Raw genomic sequence first — 27,500 nt, 5'->3', positions numbered from 1 at the left:
CCGATTTTTCCATGCTACACAGAACGAAATGTAAACCCATGCAAATAAAGACTTCATGGTCATAATAATTTAAATATCATTAATCTCCTGAGTGTGTTGGGTGGTATTCTATTTTTTTCAACGGGGCTGCATCCAGTCACTTGACCGTCATGGTTGCTATGGTGGTTGCTATCGACCGCCCCCTCTAATCCTTACATGGCTCTAAAAACCATGCGGCAAAGGAGCTGCCGTCAATTGTGTTGTTTTTGTCTTAAACTGGGGTCCGACGGTTAAAAAATAGACAGATATTCCGAGGTATCCTTAAAAGGCAGCTGGGATGTTTTTACTTTCTGCAGTTTAGACTTCTTCTATAACCTATTTTTTTAAAGCAAAACACCAAGTTCATTGATTTAACGAGGCAGGGTTATTTGAAACAATTTATTAAATAAATATTTGTGAGAGGTCATTCCTTCTCCTGAGTTTGCTTCCTATTTGTGTCTAGTGTACACCCCTGTCCAAAAGCATCCCCCCCCCCCCTCCCCATATGGATTTGGAGAGTTGTTGCCACGTCCCAGTGGTGGAAGTATCATATAATATGAAAGAGGGCATTCAATTATACTACAATGATCAATTAGGAGGCCGAAGCCCTAAAGGAAGTGATGCAATAGGTGACTGAGGCGAGAACATTTAAGTAAAATGTACCTTGGGGTCTCTTATATATCAAAGGGGGTTTCAAAGGACGCATACGCTTCAACCTGTGGCCCCAGCCCTACAGGAAATGACTCAGCAAGTGCTCCATCTCGTTGCACCTCACCCAGCGGCTCGCTTGCAAGATTTTGGCCTGAAGTTCTTCCCAGACCTACACCCTAACAGTCCAACATGCATATCTGAGAATCAGGCCTCTCTTCAATAATGACAAAATGTTATGAGAGAAATACACATTCACTTTTTGTTATCTCATAAGCGGCGTGGTGCCGGCTCCTTTTGACCCCAGACTTCAAAGACGTGGCCACAGGCCAGCTGTGTCTACACACATTAAGCCACAAATGTACACCTCCATCCCGCAAAAAATGGGGCCTAGAAACGAACCTCTGTCTTATGTACATTGACTGTACTGTTGGAGGTCACGCCCCTTTTCCGGCCTTTTCGAGATAGCTAGGGATGCTAAAATGTTTACACACATTTCCCGGGGCCCCGAGAACGACATATCCAAGATTTGTAGTTCTAGCCCATAGAGAAAAAAAGTTTTCCCAAATGGACTGTCATTTGGACAAAGCCCCTCAGAAGTGTTGCCTGAAGTGTTCACCTCAGAATGTGGTGGAAAAACTGTTTTTGAGATAGGAAGGTCCTACCGACCTGAAATTTGAATACCATATTCTAGGGCCTAACTGGGACCCCCGCACCGAAACTTGGCCCGGTCAGACCCCGAGGGCAGGAAGGGGGGGCCCTTCCTGCCCGAAACTTGGCCCAGTCGGACCCCGGGTGCAGGAAGGGGGGGCCTGGACTTTCATAATCTTCGCTCGGTGAATGTAAAGGATGTTTGGTCGGATGTTATGACGAAGAATCATAATGGAAATATTCTATAAATGTCTTGATATCATCTTTCGTCTCAACACTTCTGCTGCAGCCGCTTATAGTCTCACTCCGAGAACCTTAAAATATGAATCAATCCATTGGAAGTATGAAAATATCTTCCTGGTGGCGTAACGGGGCAAACAAGGTGTCCTTTGACATCTACGTTTCGAGGCGATTGCAACAGTGCCATATTTGAATATGTTTCGGGGTAGTAATTAGCTGTCGATTTTGGAGGCCTTTATCAATAATGACCAGCTATAAATTTGCTTCCCGATGGAGATTTTTGAGAAATTACTTGTTAATTAGCATCTACACATTAAGCTGAGTCCAATGAGATCAAGCTCGCCCTCTTGCTACACCGAGATCATGTCCTAGACCTAGGTGTACCATGTAAATTACATGTTACCATTTGCTAGAGTGTCATGCTTGGTGTCATTGGACTCAGCTCAACGTGTAGATGCTAAATAACATGTCATTTGTCACAAATTTCTATCGGGAAGCAAATCAATAGCTGCTCATTATTGATTAAGGCCTCCAATTTCGACAGCTAATTACTACCATTAAACATGTTTGAATATGCTTATGTGTGTCACCGTTGCAATTGCCTGGAAGCGTAGATGTTGATGGACACCTTGTTCGCCCTCTTACGCCACCGGGAAGATATTTACATGCTTCTGATTGACTAATGAATTGATTCAGCGATTCCCCCAGAAGTCTGGGGTCAAAAGGTTAAAAGGAGACGGAACCACGCCGCTTATAACGCTTAAAAAAATAAATAATTAAATGTATTATTATGCGACAAAAGTTAATGTGTATTTCTCTCATAACTTTTTGTCATTATTAAAGAGAGGCCTGATTCCCAGATATGCAGGTTGGATGGCTAGGGTGTAGGTCTGGGAAGAACTTCAGGCCAAAATCTTGCAAGCGAGCCGCTGGGTGCAGGTGCAACGAGATGGAGCACTTGCTGAGTCATTTCCTGTAGGGCTGGAGCCACAGGTTGAAGCGTATGCATCCTTTGAAACCCCCTTTGACATATAAGAGACCCCAAGGTACAGTTTACTTAAATGTTCTCGCCTCAGTCACCTATTGCATCACTTCCTTTAGGGCTTCGGCCTCCTAATTGATCATGGTGGTATAATTGAATGCCCTCTTTCATATTATATGATACTTTCACCACTGGGACGTGGCAACAACTCTCCAAATCCATATGGGGAGGGGGGGGGGGGGGATGCTTTTGGACAGTAGGGGTGTACACTAGACATAAATAGGAAGCAAACTCAGGAGAAGGAATGACCTCTCACAAATATTTATTTAATAAATTGTTTCAAATAACCCTGCCTCGTTAAATCAATGAACTTGGTGTTTTGCTTTCAAAAATAGGTTATAGAAGAAGTCTAAACTGCAGAAAATAAAAACATCCAAGCTGCCTTTTAAGGATACCTCGGAATATCTGTCTATTTTTTAACCGTCGGACCCCAGTTTACGACAAAAACAGCACAATTGACGGCAGCTCCTTTGCCGCGTGGTTTTTAGAGCCATGTAAGGATTAGAGGGGGCAGTCGATAGCATCCACCATAGCAACCATGACGGTCAAGTGACTGGATGCAGCCCCGTTGAAAAAAATAGAATACCACCCAACACACTCAGGAGATTAATGATATTTAAATTATTATGACCATGAAGTCTTTATTTGCATGGGTTTACATTTCGTTCTGTGTAGCATGGAAAAATCAGAGAAACACTCCCATTCAGAATGCATTGGTTTACATTTCGTTCTTTGGAGCACGGTTCTTTTTATTTATTTTTTTATTTTCAGTTTTTGAGGAGGTGCTTCAATGATGCAAATTTTTCTGCAATAATCCAAAATCCAATGGAAAAACCCGTTGGGAACCCAGGGCGACGCTAACTTCCGGGTTGGCCAACATACGTCATCCCTCCACCACTCTACTGTAAAAACAAATGTTCAAGTTTAATGATAATGCATGAATTTATTCTGCCATAGTATTTATTTAGGGTGGGGGGGGGGGGGGGGGGGGTGGTGGATCCAGATCTCGGGCAAGAGCGCAGGTTTGCCAGGTCCTGCAAAAAACGTGCTGCCCACATTCCGTTCAAAATCCACCCAAAATGTCCTAGAAGCATCCCAAATAAAAATGTTATTATTGGCCATTTTGGCCAACGTTTTGAAAGTAATAATATTTGAGGGAATATTTTTTTGTTGTTGTTTTAGCAGCGAAATGCACCGTGTGCGTGTGTGTGTCTGTGTGTCTGTGTGTGTGTGTGCGTGTGTGTGTGTGCGTGCGTGCGCGTGCGTGTGTGTGTGTGTGTATAACACGCTATTTAATGTTGAAATGCGACGTAATCAAGTGTTCACGAAACGTACACTGTCAACGTATGCTTTTGGCGACTGGGTTGGCTCTCAGATATACGTGTTTCTAACAAGATGATATCATTAAAAGTTACATAAAGTAACATGAAGTAAGTTTAATAACACAAACGCAGGAAACACGTGAGCTGCTAGTTTAGCGAAAGCAGCGTCCCTAACAACCTGACGTCGTTGAAACATGCGAGCGAGCCGATCAAATCCTAATAACTATAAAACTAAAGATCAGGCACAATCACTGACTGAAGATAATGCAAGTAAAAAGTATATTTCTCGCTAGAAATGTTATTAGAAACACGTTTAACGGTGAATCGGTCCTAAAATATTGCATTTCCCATTCAGATAATAAAGATTAATAAAGATCATACACGTTCACTGACTGAAGATTATGTAAGGAAAATGTAAATTTCTCGCTATAAATATCATTAGAAACGCTTTTAATGGTGTATCTGTCCTAAAATATTGCATTTCCCATTCAGATAATAAAGATTAACATAGGCTACGCCGTGTTCCGCAGCCGCGGGGGATTCTGGGAATTGGGGTTGTCAGTTGACAAAAGGGGCTTTTGTTAACTTGTTTTGTTGTTAGGATTAAGTGGGGTTAATGGGTTTGGGATGTTATGTGGTTGTGTGTTGTTCTATTAACATGTTCATTGTTCGTGTGTTCATTGTTGTCGACACCGTCACCGAGAGTGACGTGACCATCGTTTCAGGCAGCTGTTCCATGTTGAAATCTCGTTCAATATGGGGGGAATGCTTGTGGACAGTAGTGAGAATGTCCTCTCACAAATATTTATTTAATAAATTGTTTCAAATAACCCTGCCTCGTTAAATTAATGAGCTTGGTGTTTTGCTTTCAAAAATAGGTTATAGAAGAAGTCTAAACTGCAGATAATAACAACATCCAAGCTGCCTTTAAGGATACCTTGGAATATCTGTATATTTTTTTACCATCAGACCCTAGTTTACGACAAAAACAACACAATTGACGGCAGTGTCACACTAAATTTGTACCGGCAGCCAAATTTGTGCCGGGCGCGTCATCCATACGTAATCCACTCCAAATCTGCCTGGCAACAGATGATCGCTTCGTCTGTTGCCTGGCAACGGACGATCGCGTCGAATGACGTGAAAGGTTCACGAACATTCGCAAACCTTCTATCTAGCGATCCGTTATCTGTATTGTGCTATTTCGTCCTTGACCTGCTTTAAACACTCAGTTTACTTGCTAAATTTGATTAAACAATTAAATACAATACAAATATAAAGTAAAAACAAGTGTTTTGATCCTTTTTCTGTATTATGTTATTTCGTCTTTTGCAACATGAGCGCGAATGTTTTTTGAAACCCGCTTTAAAAACTCAGTTTACTAGCTAAATTTGATCAAACAATTAAATACAATACAAATATAAAGTCAAAACAAGTGTTATCTAGCGATCCGTCAACTGTATTATGTTATTTAGTCTTTGGCAACATGAGCGTGAATGTTTTTTGAAACCTGCCCGGCAACGGACGACGCGATCATCTGCTTACAGGCAGGTTTGGAATGGATTACGTATGGATGACGCGCCCGGTAAAAATTTGGCAGCCGGTACAAATTTAGTGTGACAGCAGCTCCTTTGCCGCGTGGTTTAAGGATTAGAGGGGGTGGTCGATAGCAACCACCATAGCAACCATGACGGTCAAGTGACTGGATGCAGCCCCGTTGAAAAAAATAGAATACCACCCTACACACTCAGGAGATTAATCATGAGATTAATGATGTTTAAATTATTAGGACCATGAAGTCTTTATTTGCATGGGTTTACAATTCGTTCTGTGTAGCATGGAAAAATCGGAGAAACACTCCCATTCAGAATGCATTAGTTTACATTTCGTTCTTTGAAGCACAGTTATTTTTATTCATTTATTTATTTTCAGTTTTTGAGGAGCTGAAAATAAATAGCTTCAAAGATGCACATTTTTCTGCAATAATCCAAAATCCAATGGAAAAACCCGTTGGCTTTTTGTCAAGGGAACGGAACCGAGGGCGACGCTCACTTCCGGGTTGGCCAACACACGTCATCCCTCCACCACTCTATACTGTAAAAACACATGTTCAAGTTGAATGATAATGCATGAATTTATTCTTTATTCTGCTATAGTAATACGGTAAATAAATGGCAAAAATGGGCTGAGAACGAATTCGTATTTACGATATTGTAGTGACTACATTATGGTTTCGTGTTCCCCTCTTACTGATCGAGTGGGAGGGAACTGGTCAGGAGTCACGGGGGCTAGGGGGACGCGTTAGGCGGTTGCACGCGAGATCTAACCATGCACTGTGACTGATTGTTCTGATCTGTTTTATTGGATTAAACGGTTATAATTAAATTGCCTACGTCCTCCTTTTTCTCCGGCACTACAATATGTTCAATAAAACGTAATCACGGACGAAATACGTTTTCTAGACAAACGTAATTGAGAATGCAGAATAGTTCTCTGGGAACGTAATTTTGATGAGAAAGGGTTGCTCTGTCTGTCTTGGTCTCTATAGCAACGACCTCAGCTACCCAGCACTGATCAAAAAAACGATTGTTTCTCTCAATCAAAGCACAAAACAGGACAACTGATGCCCATAAACTTAACCCATACATGTTTTGTAATTAACAAGGACACGTTGGTGTAGTTGTGTTGAGGAATGTCACAGATTTCACTGTAAAATCGCCGTTAATGTGCAGACATCAGGTCTTCCGTTAGCCAATGGGATGAATGAATGCTCATAGCTTCATACATTGCCATGGAGGGATTACATTGCAATGAGTGGAAAACCCCCTGCGTCGAAAAAAGAAGCACATGGTCCTGCGTTAGCCAATGGGATGAATGCTCATAGCGTCTCTATGTGCAGCCATTGGCTCTTCCGTTCGCCAATGGGATGAATGCTCATAGCTTAATATATTGCCGTGGAGGGATTACATTGTAATGAGTGGAAAACCCCCTGCGTCGAAAAAAGAAGCGCAAGGTCCTCCGTTAGCCAATGGGATGAATGCCCATAGCGTCTCTATGTGCAACCACCGGCTCCCCCGTGAAGTTGTTACATTGTAAGGAGTTGAAAACCCCATGCGTCGAAAAAAGAAGCGCAAGGGTACCCTTTTGCGTCAGAAACTGAAGCCAAAGTCACTGACCGTTCGTCAGAAATCGACGCGCTCGGAGTGAGAATGTGTTGGCCGTGGTGATGTTGGGCTTGTTGTGGGCTTATATGTGATCAATGATGTATCTGTCTGATCGTATTAGCTATAGATGGATGGTTAAATAATGTCACAAGATCGGTCATCAGTGGCGCGGGAAGGGGGGTGCTGAGGGTGCTGCAGCACCCCCTAGCTGCAGGAAAAAAAAAGAAAAAAAAAGTTCTTAATTTTTATATATTAAATATATATATATTAAAACGATATAACAAATAATTAGGCTTTTGGGGACGAAAATAGACGTGGGAAAAATGTGTTTGCTAGTTTTTAGCTATAACAGGCATGCATGGAGATTTTGCTATATGGGGTTCGCGGGTTCACAGGGTTTGCGGAAGTTGTTAAAGAATAAAGAAGAACGTGAACGAACAGAATGGCGCAAAAGAGAATTTTAGATTTTTTCGGCAAAAATGCGAAAATACCGAGGACAAAAAACGAGCTAGTTTTAGAAGATGGAGATGGTGCAGCACCTTCATCTACTTTGCCCTCAGTCAACGACCACCACACTGAAGAGAAAGCAGCAAACGTTTCAGCGGCTAACAATGCTACTGACAAACACGAGCGAGCCAACACTGACAAGGAGCCGCAGCCATCTGCTACAGCTAGCGTCAATGGATTTGAGGAGCCGTGTCGTCCAGACATACACTTTCCTGGGAGGAGAATTGGAACCGAGACCTTCGAGCGGTCATTTCAGAAAAGCTGGTTTGGCAAGTGGAAATGGTTGCATTATATTAGTGAGAAAGACGCCGTTCTTTGCTTCACCTGCTGCAAAGCCCTAGAGAAGGGGTTAAGACACACTGATAGAAAGACACAAGCATTCGCAGTAGGAGGCTTTTGTAACTGGCGTAAAGCCACCACAAAATTTAGCCAGCACGAGTTGTCTGATATACACACTGAGTCTGTTAGAATGATTGCTTCGCTCAACAATATCCCAATTAATGCTCTCCTCTCAGAAATAGTGGAAAAAGACCAACACACTGCCAGAACAGTCTTAGAACTGTTATTCAGGTCGATCAAATTCCTCGGCCGTGAAGGACTCCCGTTAAGAGGCCATAACAACCGAGATGGGGTGCTCTGGAATCTTATGATGGAGCGGACATATGCAATGCCAAAAGCCCGCGAGTGGCTACAGCGAAGAGACAACTGGATGTCTGACAGCATTCAGAACGAGATCCTGGAAATCTTCGCTCACGCTGTTCTACGAGAAATTGTTTCCGAGGCGAGAGACAAGTCAGAATACTTAACATAGACGTATTTAATACTCTGTGTTAATGACATATTCGGCGATCGGATGTCGTGGAAAAACCGATATATAGGCCAATTCGATTTTTTTGTGTGTGTGAGCGAGCGCTAGTGAGCGAGAGACCGAGAGTGTTCAAGTTTATGTCCAAGTTTTTATTTTCCATATGCAACACGTAGCCTATATATTGTGTATATATAAGCATATTTTCCCCCCATGTAAATACTGTATCTTATATTATAGACAGTACCGCAGCACCCCCACTCAAAATACCTTCCTGCGCACCTGTCGGTCATACTGCAGGCTGCATGGCAAATTAGCCATGTGCGTCAAACAGAAGATAGACGCAATGTATAGAACTGATTGTTGTGCATTGTTGTGGATATGTAGGCTGGTTAGTTGTGGTTGTTTGTGGTCTTGGTGAAACAGCCTTGCCCTGGAGTTGGATAAGTTGGAGTGATTGTGTGAATGTGCGAGAGAGAGCGCACCTGCCGTGGTGATGTTGGGCTTGTTGTGGGCTTATAGACCTATGTGATCACTGATGTATCTGTCTGATCGTATTAGCTGGATGGTTAAATAATGTCACAAGATCGGTCATACTGCAGGCTCTCATTTGCAAGCACTGATTGTGTGCCCGTCTCCGATATGCTATATACCTGGTATTTATTCAGTTCATGTTCTTCTGAGTGCTCAAGAATGGTGCCAATTATTGTCGTGTTTGTATTGTAATGCACAACTTTGTCTCTCCCTGTTATAAAATAACGTGCATCCCAACAACTTTAGCCAATGCAGGCTCCTATTGCTTTACCAGTGTGTTTAAAGTGTGTGCGTGTGTGTGTGTGTGTGTTTGTGTGTGTGTGTGTGTGTGTGTGTGTGTGTGTGTGTGTGTGTGTGTGTGTGTGTGTGTGTGTGTGCGTGTGTATGTGTTGTCATGTAGGCCATAGATATAGATCGATTGTCTTGGCTTGCTTGCATCCATGAAATATTGTAATGTTATGGCCTAGCTGGCTACTGCATATCGAGAACAATCTGGGGATGAGGGCATCCCCGAATATTGACGGGTATTTCTCACACTGCCATCTCAATATATAGCCTAACATATACAAATACATCACTGTACTAGACACAAATTTATTTTCCACTAGCTAGTAGGGCTTTATGTTACGGCGAAACATGGAGGTGTCACACCAAATTTGTACCGGGTGCCAAATTTGTACCGGGTACGTCATCCTTACGTAATCCATTCCAAACCTGCCTGGCAACAGACGATCGCGGACGATCGCGTCGAATGACGTAGGAAGGAAAAGAACATTCGCGAACTTGTTCATTGAGCGCGACAAGACAGATAACACTTATTTTACTAATTTGATTAAACAATTAAATGCAACACAAATATAGAGTAAAAACAAGTGTTATCTAGCGATCGGTTATCTGTTTAATGTTATTTCGTCTTTGGCAACATGAGCACGAATGTTTTTCGAAACCTGCTTTATACACTCAGTTTACTAGCTAAATTCGATTAAACAATTACGTACAATACAAATATAAAGTAAAAACAAGTGTGTATTATGTTATTTCGTCTTTGGCAACATGAGCGGGAATGTTTTCTGAAACCCGCCTGGCAACGGACAACCCCTTACGTAATCTGTTGTTCGTTGCCTGGCAACGGACAACTGATTACGTACCTGGTACAAATTTGGCAGCCGGTACAAATTTGGTGTGACAGAGGCACTGCAGCTCTAGTCTCGACAATGCGTTACTTTAGTCTGGTATTTCTCTTCACTGATTGGTTAGACAGCCTTCAAACTTAGTGGTCAACCAAAGAAGAGGGAGGGGCTTGTTCTGCATACCTAATAGCCGGAGTGAATAACTAATAGCCGGAGTGAATGACTAATAGCCGCGGATATTAGTCATTCAAAACCGTACGGAATTCTTGCCAAACCGCACGGATATGGAAAGCCAAGAAGGCCACAATCCGGCCCTAGAATGGCGCGGTAAAAGTGCAAAACCGCACGGATTCCGTGCGGTTTGGTAGGAATTCCGTACGGATTCCATACGGTTTTGAATGACTAATAGCCGCGGCTATTAGTTATTCACTCCGGCTATTAGTTATTCACTCCGGCTATTAGGTATGCAGAACGAGCCCCTCCCTCTTCTTTGCCTGACCACTAAGTTTGAAGGCTGTCTAACCAATCAGTGAAGAGAAATACCAGACTAAAGTAACGCATTGTCGAGAGCTGCAGTGCCTCCATGTTTCGCCGTAACATAAAGCTGTGTTGTCTTTACTAGTTTCACTACAATGTAATGACCACCACTAGCTAGTGGAAAATACATTTGTGTCTACAGTGATATATTTGTATATGTTAGGCTATATATTGAGATGGCAGTGTGCGAAATACCCGTCAATATTCGGGGATGTCCTCATCCCCAGATTGTTCTCGATATGCAGTAGCCAGCTAGGCCATAACATTACAATATTTCATGGATGCAAGCCAGCCAAGACAATCAATCTATATCTATGGCCTACATGACAACACGCACACACACACACGCACACACTTTAAACACACTGGTAAAGCAATAGGAGCCTGCATTGGCTAAAGTTGTTGGGATGCACGTTATTTTATAACAGGGAGAGGCAAAGTTGTGCATTACAATACAAACACGACAATAATTGGCACCATTCTTGCGCACTCAGAAGAACATGAACTGAATAAATGCCAGGTATATAGCATATCGGAGACGGGCACACAATCAGTGCATTTGCAAATGAGAGCCTGCAGTATGACCGATCTTGTGACATTATTTAACCATCCATCTATAGCTAATACGATCAGACAGATACATCATTGATCACATATAAGCCCACAACAAGCCCAACATCACCACGGCAGGTGCGCTCTCTCTCGCACATTCACACAATCACTCCAATTTCTCCAACTCCAAGGCAAGGCTGTTTCACTAAGACCACAAACAACCACAACTAACCAGCCTACATATCCACAACAATGCACAACAATCAGTTCTATACATTGCGTCTATCTTCTGTTTGGCGCACATGGCTAATTTGCATACTTGCGCAGGACTGTTGGCTCCGCTTGGCAAAAAAATAGAACGTATTTGTGAATAAATGCTTTGAATTCTGAATACTGGACATGGTGTGCTTAAATAGGCTACATTTAAGTGACCTTTAGTGAGAAAACGGAATACAAATGAATTATTCTAGGACATAGGCTTTCAGGATCACTTCAGAGGTTCAACTGTTCGGGATTCATTTTGCTTAGCCAGTGAAAGTGATCAGCTGTAGAACTGTTAAAAATACTTCACTACAAGTAGGCTATATGTCCTCCAAATAATTCTGAATTGCATTAGGCCTACTGCCACAAGCATAGGCAGCAGTAGTAGTCATATGTGCTAAAATGGTCCCTGCCAGTGTTTTCCTATTCTGATGTTTGTGGATGAATCTTTCAGCTACAGCTTTGTTACATTTCCTTGCGATGGTTTGCTAGTTTAACTATACAGCAATACATCAAATTATGTAAGATGATGTGTCCGTTGCGTGGCTGTCATGTGAGAGCCGTATACGCATTTTAAAAACACCTGTAATCAGCGTGACTATGACTTTCCCAGCCGATCCAGGGGGGCTCTTCCAATAATTTATAGAACACTGGCCGGGACAATTTTAGAACACTGGCCGGGACCATTTTAGCGCATAATGACTGCTGCCTATTATGCTTATGGCAGTAGGCCTAATGCAATTCTGCTGAATTATTTGGAGGACTTAAAGCCTACTTGTAGTGAAGTATTTTTAACAGTGTGTGGAATCTACAGCTGATCACTTTCACTGGCTAAGCAAAATTAATCCCGAACAGTTGAACCTCTGAATTGATCCTGAAAGCCTATGTCCTAGAATAATTCATTTGGAGGCCAATTCCGTTTTAGGCCATCTCACTAAAGGTCACTTAAATGTAGCCTATTTAAGCTCACCAAGTCCAGTATTCAGAATTCAAAGCATTTATTCACAAATACGTTCTATTTTTTGCAAGCGGAGCCGACAGTCCTGTGCAAGTATGCAAATTAGCCATGTGCGTCAGACAGAAGATAGACGCAATGTATAGAACTGATTGTTGTGCATTGTTGTGGATATGTAGGCTGGTTAGTTGTGGTTGTTTGTGGTCTTGGTGAAACAGCCTTGCCTTGGAGTTGGATAAGTTGGAGTGATTGTGTGAATGTGCGAGAGAGAGCGCACCGGCCGTGGTGATGTTGGGCTTGTTGTGGGCTTATAGACCTATGTGATCACTGATGTATCTGTCTGATCGTATTAGCTGGATGGTTAAATAATGTCACAAGATCGGTCATACTGCAGGCTCTCATTTGCAAATGCACTGATTGTGTGCCCGTCTCCGATATAATAATACATTTAATTTAGAGGCGCCTTTCAAGACACCCAAGGTCACCTTACAGAGCATATAGTCATCATTCAAAACTATGTAAAACAGACTAGGAATAAAAGGAAAACAGAGGTTAAACATGAATAATAATAATAATAATAATTAATAACACTCAAAGACGCCTAAAGTGAAGGGGGGACCTCACTAACCACCACCAATATGTAGCACCCACTTGGGTGATGCACGGCAGCCAATCGGCGCCAGAACGCTCACTACACACCAGCTTGAGGTGGAGAGTTAGGGATGAGGTCATATGCTATATACCTGGCATTAATTCAGTTCATGTTCTTCTGAGTGCGCAAGAATGGTGCCAATTATTGTCCTGTTTGCATTGCAATGCACAACTTTGCCTCTCCCCGTTATAAAATAACGTGCATCCCAACAACTTTAGCCAATGCAGGCTCCTATTGCTTTACCAGTGTGTTAAAAGTAAGGCTGGGGGTAAACGATTATTTATCAAACGATTAATCGGGCGATTATTTTATCGATTAGTCGACTTAATGACCAATTGGACGTTTTTTTTTTTTATCTGTTGCTCGATTAATAAAAAACATAATGTATCTCAAATAAATACCAACATTTTTTAATAATATACTTTATTTAATACGGAACCCGTAAAGGGACATGAAAAAAATGTGTGCGCATACTCTCTTGCGCTCCGCCTCCAACTACGAGATGGTTAGTTACATCTTTCCTGCTGTCGGCTCCCAGACCGAGGAGCACAGGTGATACGTTCCCTCCAGGTCCGATGCGCTCTCGGGGGCATGACCCTTCACTTTGACCGACAGTGAGTCTGCTTATAGGTCGGAATATGATGGAATGAAGCGGCCACCGATTCTTGACAGGCTGGGTATTTTATTCTTACACACAACCGGACTCGTTCATGACTTCACTAGACTGACACGCACGCTATCGCTCGCTCTCCTCGCTCGTCCACCTACTCGCTGACGACACACACACACACACACACACACACACACACACACACACACACACACACACACACACACACACACACACACACACACACACACACACACACACACACACACACACTGCCAGTGATATGCGCACGATGTTTCCCCATGGTCATGAGATACTTTCTCGTGCGCACGAGATACTTTCTCATGCGCACGAGATACTTTCTCGTTTGAGATGCTCCAACATTGCTGTCGTGCTCTTGTGATATGCCAACTCCATTTGGCAAAGAGTGCAAATCACAACACCTTTCCGTTTAGGACTTAACTTTAAGTATTTTCATACCTTTGATGATTTCGTGCGCGGACATTTTCCTTTATTGTGACTTTCGTCCATTTCTCCGTCGAAAATCGTCGACGGAGAAATTTGACGTCGACGAATTTTTGACGTCGACGTCATCGACGCATCGCTACCGCTCTAGTTAAAAGTGTGTGTGTGTGTGTGTGTGTGTGTGTGTGTGTGTGTGTGTGTGTGTGTGTGTGTGTGTGTGTGTGTGTGTGTGTGTGTGTGTGTGTGTGTGTGTGTGTGTGTTTTGTCATGTAGGCTATAGATATCGATTGATTGTCTTGGCTTGCTTGCAGCCATGAAATATTGTAATGTTATGGCCTAGCTGGCTACTGCATATCGAGAACAATCTGGCGATGAGGCCATCCCCGAATATTGACGGGTATTTCGCACACTGCCATCTCAATATATAGCCTAACATATACAAATATATCACTGTAGACACAAATGTATTTTCCACTAGCTAGTGGTGGTCATTACATTGTAGTGAAACTAGTAAAGACAACAGCTTTATGTTACGGTGAAACATGGAGGTGTCATGCCAAATTTGTACCGGGCACGTCATCCATACGTAATCCATTCCCAACCTGCCTGGCAACAGATGACCGCGTCGGCAACGGACGATCGCGTCGAATGACATTAAAGGTTCACGAACATTCGCAAACCGTAGTTCTATCCAGGGGCGGACTGGCCATCGGGAATACCGGGGACATCCCCGGTGGGCCGATGGCCCAAAATACTACTATGTACCGGCCCACGCCCATCATCGCATCAGCCCTACAATGGTTATCACAGTGGCACAAGCGTAATTTTCTCCAAGAGCTATACCTCTCTAATCACAATCGCACTGACTGACTTTTATACTGCTACTCGCAATCGGTCTTCACACTCATGGTGACTATTTTTCAATTTTTTTTTAAGTGTCTTCTAATATGTGTTTTACAGACTTCGGAAGTCCAAAGTAAGAAAAGATCTCCACCTTATTAATAAACACCTCTAAATTGGTTCTTACACAGCCGAAGTGTTCTCAGCTGTGCGGATTGAGGTAGAGAATTTGGATTTGCATACATACACGCAACGCGGCACCCAGTTCTACGCATGCGCTCAACCCATGAGGAGACAGGGATTGTTTGCGGCGAATGTCTCCAGCTTGAGACCCGCTGAGGGACCACCGCCGGAGGCGGAGGTGCCTAAGCGCTGCCCGGCAACGATCCCTTTCTCCTCCTTGTCGTGGTTCAGTCTACTTCACATTGATGAGGACGTTGAAGAACCAGGAACGTCGGAGAACCCAACGCGGTCGTTTGAGATTCATAATATCGGCTCACACATCTTTTGGCCGTTATAATATTATATGATATAGATATCTATGTAGGCTATATGATAATATTTTGATATAGAGCTCCAGGACTCCCGTGTGTTCTAGAATATTTACAGAACACGGCTAAAGGCTGTGTGAGCCTCGCCATTGCGATACATCCACTGTAAACAGAGCGAATGGTACCGTGGCTGCAAGCTGCTCAGGGCCACACCCCCACCCTCCTCCTTGACCCGCCTCGCTCCTCCTCATTTGCATTATAGCTACAGCCACCAAAACAGCGCATTTGGGGGAAGCTCAATGTGCGACTGGCTCGGAGTGGCTATAACTCTGCACCACGGCTGAATTTCGGGAACGTCGTTATGTAACTTACTGTTTTGTTATGCACCTTCAGCACCCCTACACACACAAACAATCACACACCCAGCATGCAACACTACTGATACCACTGATGTTCACACCCCATCGTATGTTCTGTTCTGTTCATTTCTAATATATTGTTCATGCTAATTCTACCCTCTGATTCCAGTTTCTTTATTGTGTGGTCTTTCTCTGCTGACATTCATTCCTTAAGGCTTTGTAGTTATACTTGTATAACCATCTGATACTAGCCAAGAGTTAAGCATATTCATCTAGCAAACTATACCTACCTTGGAGTGTTACAATAGCCAATAATCATTTTATTCCATGTGTCCATCCAGGCAAATTGGTGGATCCAAATGTTATTAAAAAACAAACATACATATATGATGTAATTTCTTTGTAATCATCCAAAATAATGTTAAGTGTATGGGTATTTTTCCCAGAAGGCCACTTCGATACGTGCGATCCATTGAGTGGGCAACGCGGCGTGTATTGAGTGGGCCGCGCGCCGTGTATTGAGTGGGCCGGTCTGACAGAAACTCCCGGGCCACTTTTTTCCCCCAGTCCGCCCCTGGTTCTATCTAGCGATCCGTTGTCTGTATTGTGCTATTTCGTCCTTGACCTGCATTAAACACTCAGTTTACTTGCTAAATTTGATTAAACAATTAAATACAATACAAATATGGAAATACTGGAACCGTCACCTTATCGTGGTGGAGAGGTTTGAGTGTCCCTGTGAACCTGAGGGCTGTGTTGTCTGGAGCCTTGTGCTCCTGGTAGGGTCTCTCATGGCAGAGTGGTCTCAGGTGAGGGGCCAGACTAAGAATGGTTAAAAAATCCTCAATGAATAACGTAAGAAGAGGAGATGTGACCCGGCCCGGAGGAAGCCCGGGGCCCCCGTCTGGAGCCAGGCCCAGACGGAGGGCTCGATGGCGAGCGCCTGTTGGCCGGGTTTGCCACGGAGCCCGGTCGGGCACAGCCCGAACAAACTACGTGGCACCCCCCCTCTCTTCATCCCATGGGCCCACCACCTGTGGGAAGACCCGTTGGGGTCGGGTGCGCAGCCACATGGGTGGCAGCGAAGGTCAGGGGTCTCGACGGACCAGACCCGGGCGGCAGAAGCTGGCTCTGGGGACGTGGAACGTCACCTCGCTGTGGGGAAAGGAACCGGAGCTTGTGAGGGAGGTGGAGCGCTATCAGTTAGATCTGGTGGGGCTTACCTCCACGCACTGGTACCGTACTCCTGGATAAGGGTTGGACTCTATACTTCTCCGGAGTTGCCGAGGGCGTGAGGCGCCGGGCGGGTGTGGGGATACTCATAAATCCCCGGCTGAGCGCCGCGGTGTTGGAGTTTACCCCGGTAGACGAGAGGGTCGCCTCCCTGCGCCTAAGGGTTGTAGGGAAAACTCTGACTGTTGTTTGTGCGTATGCACCAAACAGCAGCTCAGAGTACTCGGCCTTCTTGGAGACCCTGAATGGAGTCCTGTATGGGGCTCCAGTAGGGGACTCCGTAGTTCTGCTGGGTGACTTCAACGCCCACGTGGGCAACGATGGAGACACCTGGAGAGGCGTGGTGGGGAGGAACGGCCTCCCTGATCTGAACCCGAGCGGTCGTTTGTTATTGGACTTCTGTGCTAGTCATGGATTATCCATAACAAACACCATGTTCTAGCATAAGGGTGCTCATAAGTGTACCTGGTACCAGAGTACCCTAGGCCGAAGATCAATGATTGATTTTGTGATCGTGTCATCTGATCTGAGGCCGCATGTTTTGGACACTCGGGTAAAGAGAGGGGCGGAACTGTCAACCGACCACCATCTGGTTGTGAGTTGGATCAGGGAATGGGGGAAATTTCCGGATAGACCTGGTAAGCCCAAACGAGTAGTGCGGGTGAACTGGGAACGTCTGGAGGAGGCCCCCGTCCTAGGTATCTTCAACTCACACCTCCGGCTTTTTTTCCGGAGTTTTTCTGGCATTCCTGTGGAGGTTGGGGGCATTGAGCCGGAGTGGGCGGTGTTCAAAGCCTCCATTGCTGAAGCTGCGGTGGCTAGCTGTGGCCTCAGGGTCTTAGGCTCCTCAAGGGGCGGTAACCCTCGGACACCGTGGTGGACACCGGTGGTCAGGGAAGCCGTCCGATTGAAGAAGGAGGCCTTCCGGGATATGATATCCTGGAGGACTCCTGACTCGGTTGCAGGGTACCGACAGGCCCGAAGGGCTGCAGCTGCTGCCGTGTCGGAGGCTAAGCAGCGGGTGTGGGAGAAGTTCGGAGAGGCCATGGCGAAGGACTTTCGGTCGGCACCAAAGTGTTTCTGGAAGAATATCCGGCACCTCAGGAGGGGGAAACGGGGAACCATCCAAGCTGTGTACAGTAAGGATGGGACTCTGTTGACCTCAACTGAGGAGGTCGTCGGACGTTGGAAGGAACACTTTGAGGAACTCCTGAATCCGAATAACACGCCCTCTATGTTGGAGGCAGAGCTCGAGGTTGATGGTGTTTCGTCGTCAATTTCCCTGGTGGAGGTCACTGAGGTAGTCAAACATCTCCGCAGTGGCAAAGCCCCAGGGATTGATGAGATCCAGCCAGAAATGCTAAAGGCTCTGGGTGTTGAGGGGCTGTCATGGTTGACACGCCTATTTAACATCGCGTGGGAGTCGGGTACAGTGCCAAAAGAGTGGCAAACCGGGGTGGTGGTTCCCCTGTTCAAAAGGGGGGACCAGAGAGTGTGTGCCAATTACCGGGGTATCACACTTCTCAGCCTCCCTGGTAAAGTCTACTCCAAGGTGCTGGAAAGGAGGGTTCGGCCGATCGTCGAACCTCAGATTGAAGAGGAACAATGCGGTTTTCGCCCCGGACGTGGAACTACGGACCAGCTCTTCACTCTCGCAAGGATCCTGGAGGGGGCCTGGGAGTATGCCCATCCGGTCTACATGTGTTTTGTGGATCTGGAGAAGGCGTATGACCGGGTCCCCCGGGAGAAACTGTGGGAGGTGCTGCGGGATTATGGGGTAAGGGGGTCTATCCTCAGGGCTATCCAATCCCTGTACTCCCAAAGCGAGAGCTGTGTTCACGTCCTCGGCAGCCAGTCAGTTTCGTTCTCAGTGGGTGCTGGTCTCCGCCAGGGCTGCGCCTTGTCACCAATCCTGTTTGTGATATACATGGACAGGATATCGAGGCGTAGTCGTGGTGGGGAGGGGTTGCAGTTCGGTAGTCTGAGGATCTCGTCACTGCTTTTTGCAGATGATGTGGTCCTCATTGGATCATCGGCCTGTGACCTTCAGCACTCACTGGATCGGCTGGCGGCCGAGTGTGAAGCAGCTGGGATGAGGATCAGCACCGCTAAATCTGAGGCCATGACTCTTAGCAGGAAACCGATGGATTGCTTACTCCGGGTAGGAAATGAGTCCTTAGCCCAAGTGAGGGTACTATGGAGCGTGAGATTGGCCGGAGAATCGGAGCAGCGGGGGCGGTATTGCGTTCGCTTTACCGCACCGTTGTAACGAAAAGAGAGCTGAGCCGCAAGGCAAAGCTCTCGATCTACCGGTCGATCTTCGTTCCTATCCTCACCTATGGTCATGAGGGCTGGGTGATGACCGAAAGGACGAGATCGCGGGTACAAGCGGCCGAGATGAGTTTTCTCAGAAGGGTGGCTGGCGTCTCCCTTAGGGATAGGGTGAGAAGCTCAGCCATCCGTGAGGAACTCGGATTAGAGCCGCTGCTCCTTTACTTAGAAAGGAGTCAGCTGAGGTGGTTCGGGCATCTGGTAAGGATGCCCACTGGGCGCCTTCCTTGGGAGGTGTTTCAGGCACGTCCAGTGGGGAGGAGACCTCGGGGAAGACCCAGGACTAGGTGGAGAGATTATATCTCAACACTGGCCTGGGAACGCCTCGGGATCCCCCCGTCAGAGTTGGTCAATGTGGCCCGGGAAAGGGAAGTCTGGGGCCCCCTGCTTGAGCTGCTCCCCCCGCGACCCGACCCCGGATAAGCGGACGAAAATGAGATGAGAGATGAGACAAATATAAAGCAAAAACAAGTGTTATCTAGCGATCCGTTTTCTGTATTATGTTATTTCGTCTTTGGCAACATGAACGCGAATGTTTTTTGAAACCCGCTTTAAACACTCAGTTTACTAGCTAAATTTGATTAAACAATTAAATACTATACAAATATAATGTAAAAACAAGTGTTATCTAGCGATCCGTTAACTGTATTATGTTATTTCGTCTTTGGCAACATGAGCGCGAATGTTTTTTGAAACCTGCCCAGCAACGGACAACCCTTACGTAATCAGCTGTCCGTTGCCTGGCAACGGACAGCTGATGACGTGCCCGGTACAAATTTGGCACCCGGTACAAATTTGGCATGACAGAGGCACTGCAGCTCTCGACAATGCGTTACTTTAGTCTGGTATTTCTCTTCACTGATTGGTTAGACAGCCTTCAAACTTAGTGGTCAAGCAAAGAAGAGGGAGGGGCTCGTTCTGCATACCTAATAGCCAGAGTGAATAACTAATAGCCGGAGTGAATAACTAATAGCCGCTGCTATTGGTCATTCAAAAACCGTACGGGATCCGTACGGAATTCCTGCCAAACCGCACGGAATCCGTATGGAGTCCGTACGGTTTCCGTGCGGTTTTGCACTTTTACCGCGCCATTCTAGGGCCAGTTAGTGGCCTTCTTGGCTTTCCATACAAGAACGCCTCGACGCCACTTCGCCCGGGGCGGGACTTTACGTCCTACGTCATTCGCTATCGTGTGCAAGTGTGCGCGTAGCCGTCACTCGTGATGGGTGTGCATGTGAGAAAGGTTTTGGCTTTTAGTGTCTATGGGTTGGTAATAACGGTTCTGATGATTTTTCTGATGGAAAAGTGGTCTTTAATTTCCATAATCTTTGTTCAGTGAACGCATAAACCCGTTTGTTAGTTAGCAGTTAAACAAAATGCGATCTCTTTGTTTACAGTTACCAACGACCAACGTTTAAAGACTGATGATTGGGGGTTCGATTCCCTAGTGATGCATGGTTTTTTCTTTCATTTTGGACTGCACACAAATCGCGAGTGGCCGATGCGCGCACAATGTACACACATCACTGTCTTTACAATTTCTAGGCAACCGAAGTTTAAAGATTGTCAAGTGGTTAACTCTTGAATCACATGTACTAAGACCTGATGGGTTTGTGGTCAGAGAACAACTCATTAACGCGGGGATAAGGGGTTCGATTCCTTAATGTTGCTATCTTTTTTCTTTCATATTGGACTGGATGTTTGCATGCCATTTTGCGTAACTTGTAGTTTATGATGAAGAAATGTTACTGGGGTTAAGGTTAGGGTAACGGTAAGGGTAAGACACAAAGGGCCCTATTTTAACGGTCTGAAACGCAAGTGGGAAGCGCAAGTAGCTTTGTGGGCGGTTCTACGGCGCTATCGCTATTTTACAGGCGGATAAATGACACTTGCGCCGCGGAGCAGGTGTCAAAAGGGTTGGTCTGAAGCAGCCTAATTACCCGTAGGTGTGGTTTGGGCGTAACGTGCAATGAACCAATCAGAGCGTTTTCTCGCATCCCCTTTAAGAGCGATCGGCGCTTTTTCCATGGCGGATTGCTATTATGATGGCGGATTTGCCAGGCGCACGCCAAGAAAGGTTCACAACAGATGATGTCCAGAGGAGGGAGAAAATAATGTTTTTTTCGGCTAAATCTCCTTCAAATCTTTGCAACTTTTCATTTTTCGTTTTGTATTATTATTTTTCATTTACGCCTACGAACATTTGGACAAGTTAAATAAAAAATGTCTCAAGGACATACTATACTTTCCGATGTTTTGGGCTCACTTTCTCTGAATCACAAGGTTATGAATGCATGGTAATAATTGTACAATGTAGCTAAACAATAGAGCGGAGATGTCATTAGTTAGCTTACCTCACTATATACGATGCAGCTCCTCTGACAGATGAGCTCTCCTCTCCCGTGCTGCTGCTGGGGCATTTGGCCGTAATGGCATCGGCACATGCAGTTCAGCATCGCTTCTCCTTAAGTCCTCTAATCTATCCTCATTAATGTCATCGACACATCCATGATTCATGGCAATGTTGTGTAAAACACAACATGCCACAAAGAATGCTGCGACTTTTTGAGGACCATGCTGTAAATTACCACCTGACCTATCCAAACACCTGAAGCGCATTTTCAGTATTCCGAATGTACGTTCCATTACACTGCGTGTTTGTGTGTGTTTCCTGTTGAATACAATTTCGCGCACTGTTGCTGGCATAAGAAATGGGGTCATGAGCCATGTCTTCAACGGATAGCCGTTGTCCCCTAACAGCCACCCATCCAAGGGAGGATTCCCCTCGAATATGGCAGGAATGGTCGAGTTTGCCAATATGAAAGAGTCATGGCTTGAGCCAGGGTAATTAGCAAAGACATGATTTATTCTACAATTAGCATCGGAAATGACTTGGATATTAATCGAATGAGTTCCGTTCCGGTTTATGTATACGAGTGCGTTTACTGATGGGGCACGTAGCTGCACATGGGTGCAGTCTATAGCACCAAGGACGCCAGGGAACCCATACTTGGTCCAAAACTCCTGCTTTGTTCTTTCCTGGCTGTCAGGTGTAACGGGGAATTTGATGTATTCCCCAGCATGTCGGACTAGACCTGACGTAACTGCATGTATAGCCGAACTTATTGCCGACTGTGAAATGCGTCCAATAGAACTAAGGGGATGCTGGAACGACCCAGATGCATAGAAATGCAGTGCCGCTGTAACTTTCATTATTCCCAAATAATTTACCAAGAATGTGGGCTAGGTAGATGAGAGAAGCAAAGTGTATGCACGAGGTGCACAAGCAACATTTAGCATGCGCCCTTAAAATAGCATCTGAACAATCAGGTATTTCAATCTTTAAATCAGTCTTTAAATCAGGTATTTCCTGGTTTGTGGCGCACTTGTTTTCTGAAACTGCAAAGTAGCACAAGGGAACGTTTGCGCCAGAACACGCCTCCTTCTTTTGCCGAACCGCCCCTTGGGGCGCAAGATCATTCCCTAATTTACCGGCGAGTGGCGGTGGTGGGAAAAGAACACTCTGCGCCAGTTGAAAGCTAGCAACGACACATGCGCCAGTGACTAAGTCACTTGCGCTGGATGCAAGATAGGGCCCAAAGTGTTTTTGCAACACAATATTTCTTACAATAACACAAAGTCCAAAGTTTTGATGACTCCAGTAGGAAACTTAGGATACCTAGAGAATTGCGTGAGTGCTCACAAAATCAACAAGTCAGCAGTGTGGTACAGGGTGATAATTTCTGATATACAGTACAAAAGCTGAAACTATTAGCCAGGAGTGGGAAAGATGTTTGCTTGGTATGGCGTAATCTGGTATGGCTATAGTCTAATGTTAGCTTAGTTCGTGTTGTTTCGTCATGTTAATCGCTAGTAATAGTAAGTCATTTGTAGAAATATAGCCTATCATCACAGACTGTAGGAATGTCACCCACCCTCCATCGCGAACGACACTGACGCTCGTAATCCGTTAGTGCAAGGGACTTCGTGCACAGATCCCTGAGACAAACGGCTACGCGCACACATGCACACCCATAGCGAGTGACGTAGACGTAAAGTCCCGCCCCGGGCGAAGTGGCGTCGATTTAGAGAGTCCCGCCCCTAAAGGGACACTGTGTAAAAATGACTCCCATCTAGTGGTACAATTGTATATTGCATTCAAACTAATAGTGCTCGCTTGTTCAAAAACTACGGTGGGCAGTATGTGCCAAGAAGCTGTGTCATGACATCCAATACTACCTCATCGAGTCATTTGGGTGATGAGGTTCGTTATTTCAAACAAATTTCAAACTGCATTGAATCATTAGTGTAAGCTAATGATTCAATGCATGAGTAATTACTCCTCGAGCAAGATAGTGAAGTTCATGAAGATCATGGAGCCCCCACTTGGCTAACGTTAGTTCTATGCTACCCGTATTTACTAGATCTTATTTTGAAACTTCTGTTTGAGAAAATCGAACTAGCGAATGTTCCGGATGTTGACAGCCGTGCGAAGAAGAAGGGGTTTGGTGTTGACGGTGAAAGCTAGGCCGGTTTAGTTTCCGTTGTCCGGTTATTACCGGTCATTGACCGGGAAATTCTAAATGTCCCCGGTCAGTATGACCAATGGAAATAATTCTCTGCAATTTGAATTGTGTTTAAATATGCTACAGTGGTCATTTGTTAAGCCAATTCATGTTAAACAATGAGGGTTTTGATTGACCCGACCCGGCCCGCCGATATTTCCCACCACTATCCTTGAGCCGGGGCGGGCCGGGCCTTTGATCGAGCGTTTGTGGGGTTTTTTAAACGTTCATTTTGGAGCACAAAAAACGCATATAGACGCTTTTCTTCAGTAGATTGACGAACACAGAGATTGTGACATCCGTCAGCAACACGCAAGCGCTGTGTTCGCTTATCTACTTATCGAGTCTTAAAACAAAATGGCGTCGACGGGTGATCTACTGATGGTATTGTTTGTATAATTGTCCTTTTTAATAAACAATCTGTACACTTACAAAGTTCTCAATGCCTCGTTTTATATGTTAAGACTCTTATTATACTACCAAAGAAGTGTCTGGCTACTTTTAGCCTTTTAAGTGGTTTCAAATAGCGTTTTTACCAGCGTAAAAATTGTTTTTTACCATAACCACTGCCCCCATCGTTCCAAGTTTATAGCGTTTTGATAGAATCGGCTAAAAACAGCCAACTGAAGAAAGCGTCTATATGCGTTTTTTGTGCTCCAAAACTAACGTTTCAACTCGTTATCATACAAAGCATATCCCAAATCCAGGAATTATTACCCTTTAACCAAACTAAGGACTTGAGGACACGTCTGACATAGACGCTCTCCAGTTTTATGCTCTGTGTGTGAAAAGGCAGCTCAGGACAACGTCCGATGAGATTTACTGGCCGAATGTTTAACCTGCATTATGTTATGCAGGGCACATGCATGTGTGTGCTATGTGTGTCTGTATGCTATGTGTGTGTATGCTACGTGTTTGTGTATGCTATGTTTGTGTATGCTACGTGAGTGTGTGCTACTTCAGTGTATGCTAAGTGCGTTGAGAGAGAGAGAGAGAGAGAGAGAGAGAGAGAGAGAGAGAGAGAGAGAGAGAGAGAGAGAGACTACAAGGTGCTAGGCTGCTTTTAACACTTTGGATAGTGCAGTGTGTGTGTGTGGGGTACTTCCTTTATGAATGTGTGAGTAGGCAACTCTCCTTCGCTCTTTTTCTGTGTCCCGTGTCTGTCAGGTGATGTGCCACCTCTGTGGGTTGTGTGGGTTTGTATGTGTGTGTGTGCAGTATTTCCCCTGCTGCATTTCCACCAATCTCTTCGTGCCTTTTCTCAATCCATTCCTTATGTTAAGTCTCTTCATTTGCATGTTCCCTCTCTCTCACACTCTCCTGCTTTCACTCACTCTCACTCTCAGAGTGAGAGAAAGTGAGTGAGTGTGTGTGTGTCTCACACACACACACACACACACACACACACACACACACACACGCACACCATGTTTAAAAAACCCACAAGCGCCCTCCTTCTCCGCAATGGCTTTTAATTTAACCCAGGCGTAGCGCCACCACACACACTGATCCAGGTAAGCCTACACCTGGCTCATTATTGTTATTATTATTACACACACATGGCCACACACTTGCTGCTTTCCATTGCAAATGTTGACCCTGGAGTGGCCGGCGGTGCACTGGACTGGGGAACTGGAGAGGAAGGAGCATCTAGAGTAACACCGCGGGGGGCTACAGACGGGATTCCCTCCGCCCATACGTTTCAGCGAGCCTTACACAAAAACAGCAGCAATAATTCTCCCAAACAAGAGCCCCGCAAAGAGCAATGTGTGTCTGTGTGCATGTACGTGTGTATGGGTATGCGTATGTGTATGCGTGCATCTACGTGCATGTGTGCTGAACAAGACATGTAGTAAACACGTCTCAGCCTGGATCCACGCTGGACGAAAACGACCCCCCGGGGGGACGAGGCACAGCCACAAATAGAAAGACAAGAGAGACTGGAATAGAGCTCGTAAGTCTGCCCCTTCCGGGCGACTCCATGGGACCTCTGGGCTAGGAAAATTAGATTTCAAGGTTAGGATAGGTTTCAAAGGAGAGAAAGTAATTATTTTCTTGTCCCACTTCGCTGCTTTTTTCCAAGGGGATGATAACAGCATCGAAAGAGGAGAATAAAAGATCTTAAGTCGGGGCATTTCCAGTTATGCCTATGGGGAGATTGACGGCCTTGTCCACGCCAGTCGCAGGGAGTGTGACGTCACATACGAGACGTGTAGTCTTTCTCATCATGTTTTCTCTACAGCCTTTAACTGAACAATTGCACAATAAACGGTCAAACTCTTTGCGTGAAAAAACATTATTTGGACCCAAACGAAACATATGTGTAATCCAAGGCACTTAATGATCAGAAAATAATACATTTCTTTCCGTTGACTCTCATTCAAATTTCCTTGCCCAGAGGTCCCATGAGGGGTCTACCGGAAGGGGCGAGCTCACAAGCTCTATAGAGCGCCGGCAGTGAGACGAGCCTCCTGATTGGACACCGGGCGGCGGCGACCTCATTCGTTTGTTGTGCAGGTAACACAGGTGACTGTGAGTGTCTGACTGATAGGGCCTGGTGCCGGATGCAGCAAGACTTGTTTACCTCCAGCCCACCTACCCACGTATCACACTCAACCACGCACTCACATATACATCCACACATACACACACTGACATGCACACATGAACATACCCATACACACATACATACACGTACGCACACACACACACGCACACGCTACGACACGTGTGTTCTCCATGGGTGTGAAATTCTCCCAAAAAAGTCTCGGTGCACAAAAAAGCATATGCGTGTGTGTATGTCTGGGTGCGAACATGCATATTTGTGCGTGTATCTATGTGTGTTTGCAAGTGTGTGTGTTTGCAGGTGTGTGTTTGTGTGTTTGCAAGTGTGTTTGTGTTTTTGTGTTTATCTGTGTGCGTATCTGTGTGTGTGTTTGCAAGTTTGTGTCTTTGTATGTGTGTCCAGGTGTATGTGTGTGTGTGTGTGTGTGTGTGTGTGTGTGTGTGTGTGTGTGTGTTTGAGTGCAGGTGTATGTATGTCGTAGTTACTTTTTTTATTTATGAAGCGCTTTTTGTTTGATTTTGCAGGCGTGTGCGTTTTTGCAGGTATATGTGTTTATGTGAGTTTGCAGTTGAGTGTGCGTGTGTTTATATGTGCTTGCGGAGTGGAAGTGTGTGGGTGTGTGTGTATTTGTGTGTGTGTTCATGTGTGTGTGTATCTCTGGCGTGTGCTCTTGAGAGGGCTCCAAGAATAGACTGTAGTGAGATATCAGCTCCTCTCCTGCAGGGATGGACCCCCCCCATCGCAGAAAATAGCCTTGTGTTCTCCTCCATCTCCACCTCTCCCCTCTCTCTTTTCCTCACCCTCTCTCTCTCGTCTCTCTCTCACCATCTATCTCGATCACCCTATTTCCCCTCTCTCCATCCTTTCTCTCTCCGTCTTTCCCTCTCCATCTCTCACTCTTTTGGCTCTCTTTACCTTTCTCCCTTTTCTCTCTCTTCATTGCCGTGTGTTTGTGTGATTGTGTGTGTGCGTGTGCATATGTGGGTGTGGGTGTGGGTGTTTGTGAGTGCGTGAGTGTGTGT

General features: G+C 45.3%; 1 protein-coding gene across 3 annotated transcripts in view; it reads left to right on the top strand.

Annotated features, from left to right (window-relative positions):
• Positions 1 to 27,500, top strand: part of LOC132455142 (histone deacetylase 4-like) — a 181,008-nt gene that overhangs the window by 33,755 nt on the left and 119,753 nt on the right. Inside the window, exon 2 of one of the 3 annotated variants that reach the window (XM_060048873.1) lies at positions 26,311 to 26,429. The exons of the other annotated variants lie outside the window; for them this stretch is intronic. The gene's annotated coding sequence lies outside the window, so the exon portion shown is untranslated. The remainder of the gene's footprint in view (positions 1 to 26,310; positions 26,430 to 27,500) is intronic. 3 annotated transcript variants of the gene reach the window in all.

The sequence above is a fragment of the Gadus macrocephalus genome, chromosome 4 (genome assembly GCF_031168955.1).
Source record: "Gadus macrocephalus chromosome 4, ASM3116895v1".
Taxonomy (NCBI): Eukaryota; Metazoa; Chordata; class Actinopteri; order Gadiformes; family Gadidae; genus Gadus; species Gadus macrocephalus.
Note: the sequence above shows the minus strand (reverse complement) of the source record. Positions and strands in the feature narration are given on the sequence as shown.